Source organism: Poromitra crassiceps, assembly GCF_964638095.1.
Source record: "Poromitra crassiceps genome assembly, chromosome: 4".
In the NCBI taxonomy this organism is placed as follows: Eukaryota; Metazoa; Chordata; class Actinopteri; order Beryciformes; family Melamphaidae; genus Poromitra; species Poromitra crassiceps.
In genome coordinates this window covers 19,489,988-19,494,521 of record NC_139626.1, presented here as the reverse complement: position 1 = coordinate 19,494,521, position 4,534 = coordinate 19,489,988, and the positions used below count along the sequence as shown (strand labels likewise).

Below are 4,534 nucleotides of genomic sequence, written 5' to 3'. Positions count from 1 at the left end.
AGTTCAATCACTGATGAGGTCATATAGGTCTACACACTACACAGGTCACTGATGACATCACATTTGCCTTGAGTGACATCACTGACAATGTCACTGATGACATCACTGATGACATCACAATTGCTTGAGTGACATCACTTATGACATCAACATTGATGTAAATAAGTTCCTGTCATTCTTCTTTGTAAAGGCAGCACCGCATAGATATTTTGTCTCAAGAGCTTAAGATACACACTGCTTTCCTTCAATCAATGAATTCATAATGAAGTGTGTGTGGTTGATAGGCTTTCTTTTCAAACTTTTAGCCTTTGCTGCTGTTAAACCAGAGGATGACATTGACCTCGATGGGACTGTGGAGGAGAATCTTGGTAAAAGCAGGGATGGCTCCAGAACAGATGATGAAGTGCTACAGAGAGAGGAAGCGGCTATCAAGCTGGATGGGTTGAACGCAGCTCAGATCAAGGAAATCAGAGAAAAATCAGAAAAACACATCTTTCACGCTGAGGTCAACCGCATGATGAAGCTGATTATCAATTCTCTCTACAAGAACAAGGAGATCTTCCTGAGGGAGCTGATTTCGAATGCCTCAGATGCTCTGGATAAGATCCGCCTGTTGTCTCTAACCAATGATGATTTACTGGCCTCCAACGAAGAGCTGACCATCAAAATAAAGTCAGACAAGGAGAAGAACATGCTACATATCACTGACACTGGCATTGGAATGACTAAAGAGGACCTGATCAAGAACCTAGGCACGCTAGCCAAGTCTGGCACAAGTCGGGGACACACTGGGCAGAGGAACCACCATCACACTGGTGCTGAAGGAGGAGGCTTCAGACTACTTAGAGCTGGAGACAATCAAGAACCTTGTGGAAAAATACTCTCAATTCATCAACTTCCCCATCTACGTTTGGGCCAGTAAGACTGAGACAGTTGAGGAGCCCATAGAGGAGGATGCTGAGGCAGAGGAGGAACCAGAAAAAGAAGCCACGGAGGATGAGGCTGAGGTGGAGGAAAAGGACAAAGACAAGCCTAAGACTAAGAAGGTTGAGAAGACCATGTGGGACTGGGAGCTGATGAATGACATCAAGCCCATCTGGCAGAGACCAACCAAGGAGGTTGAGGAGGACGAGTACAATGCTTTCTACAAGACCTTCTCCAAGGACACAGAGGAGCCGCTGTCCCATATCCACTTCACTGCAGAGGGTGAGGTCACCTTTAAGTCCATCCTCTTTGTGCCCGCTGTAGCTCCCCTTGGACTCTTTGACGGGTATGGCTCCAAGAAGAACGACTACATCAAGCTGTTTGTCAGGAGAGTTTTCATCATGGACGACTTCAATGACATGATGCCCAAATACCTGAACTTTATCAAGGGAGGGGTGGACTCTGATGACCTTCCCCTGAATGTGGCCAGAGAGACCCTGCAGCAGCACAAATTGCTCAAGGTCATCCGCAAGAAGCTGGTCCGCAAGACCTTGGACATGATCAAGAAGATCGCCGAGGAGAAGTACGACAAGTTCTGGAAGGAGTTTGGAACCAACATCAAGCTAGGCGTGATTGAGGATCACTCCAACAGAAACAGTCTAGCCAAGCTGTTGCGCTTCCAGATCTCCAACAGCGACACAGTCCTGGCCAGCCTGGAGCAGTATGTGGAGCGCATGAAGGAGAAGCAGGACAAGATCTACTTCATGGCTGGTACCAGCAGGAAGGAGGCTGCGTTTTCTCCTTTTGTGGAGAAGCTGCTGAAGAACGGCTATAAGGTGATTTACCTGACAGAGCCCATGGATGAGTACTGCATCCAAGCACTGCCCGAGTTTGATGGCAAGCGCTTCCAGAACGTGGCCAAGGCCGGCGTCAAATTTGACGAGAGCGACAAGGCCAAGGAAAAGAGGGAGGCGCTGGAGAAGGAGTATGAACCTCTCACCACCTGGCTGAAGGACACTGCCTTGAAAGACAAGATTGAGAAGGCTGTCCTTTCTCAGAGGCTCACCAATTCACCCTGCGCCTTGGTTGCCAGCCAGTACGGCTGGTCAGGAAACATGGAGAGGATCATGAAGGCTCAGGCTTACCAGACAGCTAAAGACATTTCCACAAATGATTATGCCAGCCAGAAGAAAACATTAGAAATCAACCCTAAACACCCTATCATCAAGCAGATGCTGAAACACGTCAATGACAACGCTGTGGACCAGACGGCCTCGGACCTGGCTATGGTGCTGTTTGAGACGGCCACCCTGCGCTCAGGTTACCAGCTGGCTGACACAAAGGCCTATGGAGAGCGGATAGAGTGCATGCTCCCAACTCAGCATGAACGTAGACCTGGAAGAACAGATTGAAGAAGAGCCGGAGGAGGAGCCAGAAGAGCCAGCAGAAGAAGAGCCTGAAGATGAAGAGGGAATTGTAGATGAGGAAGATGAATCGATGAAAACAGACAAAGATGAACTGTGAGACACTAAATGGAAGGTGGACAACACTGGACAGAACTTGGAGTAGAGCCTCGGCCAACACGACCACTGTGGCTGATGTTCTGGCCTGGGTTGGGTCCCGGGGCTAAGGCGAGCATTGTGTTGTTTTTTTTACATTCGTCATTACTGTAAAGTTGTTAATATCTAATGGACCTGTTTATGGAAAGATGCAATCCTGTCTCTTGATAATATATATAAATATTTCCTGGAAAGAATTTGTAAAAAGAGCCTGATCTTCTACCTGCTGTATTTGTACAGCGCATTGAGACAACTCTTGTGATTTGGCACTACATACTGTATCTATCCTTCCTTTATTTTATATTATAAATAAAAGGGAGCAAGTGGGCAATATCTGTTTAAATGATTGTCCCACTGATGATGTCACAATGTCTATGACATCATCAGTGATGTCATCAGTGACATCATTATACCAAAATCATCTTATGACATCACTGATGATGTCGTCATAGGCATTGTGACATCATCAGTGATGTCATAGGCATTGTGACCTCATCAGTGACAGTGATGTCATCAGTGATGCAAAGTTGAGCAATTGTGCACTGCGCATGCGAATAGAGCAGGCGAGGCCACGCAGCAGCCGAGCTGTGGGCGAGGCCGCGCAAATGCATCGTCCATAATCTTCAAATAAGATAAATATCAGCGGTGTTTACCATGCTATGCTACAGATTGACTGCTCTGAGCACTCAAGTCGCCCTGCAAGGCCCCGGATGTGCTTTCAACTCGCCCTGTTGAGAGACAAGTTGGCATCTACCTACCTCAGCCATTACTCATGGCTCTACAGAAGAAGGCTCTACACAGCCTTCTCCAGGGAAAAGCGAGCCAGCAGCATGAAAGTACTTATTGAATGTGATGAGGAGGGAATAACAGACAACATTGTCTATAAGGAGCTGCTGTAATCATGTACTCATACAAACATTTCCATAACATGTTGCACCCATGGCACATCGTCTCCAGAGTCTCTACAATAGAAATTGAGCACACACAGTGTATTTATTACACAGATTTTACAATAACACATTATAGAGGTGTGCGATAGCATGAAACCTTGATATTTTTGCCTAAGGTTTATTTGTTTATTTGTTTATTAAAAAAGGATCCCCATTAGCTCACGCCTAGATGACACAGCTAGTCTTCCTGGGGTCCAAGACAACAATATACATTACATGACTGACAAACAATGAAATACAATGCAAAAAAATGTAGCTCATAAGAATAAAAGAAGAAGAAAAATGAAACAAGAGGTTATCAATATACCGTCAAAATCTCATACCAGCACATGCCGATATGAAGACAGCTAGAGTCTGCCCCACGTGTACAGACAGGCAAATAACCCATGTGTGTGTGACACGGCCTGCATGGACACACCAGTCACCTCTGTGAAAATAAACCCTGCAGCTTCGGCCTCCAGACTCGCCCAGTTTGTTCAAAGCAACAGCACCAATTCAAAAAAGAGGGACTTCCACGCGGCGTTATGGGTAAAGGCTCAATTACAGGGTGGACGCTCCAGCCCAGTTGTGACTGTTACTGCCAGTAGAGCCTTTTGTGGACTACAATCATGGCATCAAGGCCTGGCTTTTGTCCTTTGTCTCTAATCCGTGCTGGCTGAGCAGCACTCTTGCTGCTACACACCAGTCATTTAGCGCACATTCAGGCCGGTGATTTTCTACAGGCGATGATGGAAGGCTGGAATGGTGGAGATGTAGAGAGAAATATCTGGTGAAACGACAGACATTACAGTCGTTCATCCTGGCCCAGTTCAGTTGATTCTGCAGTAATCCATGCAGTTTGAGAGGATTTGAATATCTTATAACTGCCCTTTACAGACATCTCAATTAGAGATTATATTGGATTTTAGTAAAAATATGTGATACCAAATTAGCCGCTCAGCTTCCCTTGAAAATAATTCCGCTAAAAGGTGGTGTTGAAAAAAAATACAAAAACCGGGTAGCCAGTGCGTTAAAAAGTGACGGCACGGGGTCCTGAACAAACGTCAGTATTTGACAAGTTGGGAGTGAGAAGGGTTTGGTTGGTTTTGTGGGTGTTGTCCA

General features: G+C 46.0%; 1 pseudogene across 1 annotated transcript; it reads left to right on the top strand.

The window, feature by feature from the left end:
• Positions 1 to 262: 262 nt before the first annotated feature.
• On the top strand, positions 263 to 2,448 carry LOC310775657 (endoplasmin pseudogene; annotated as a pseudogene). The gene is made up of 2 exons: positions 263 to 672; positions 767 to 2,448. The product of its transcript is annotated as an endoplasmin pseudogene (transcript).
• The last annotated feature ends 2,086 nt before the right edge of the window (positions 2,449 to 4,534 follow it).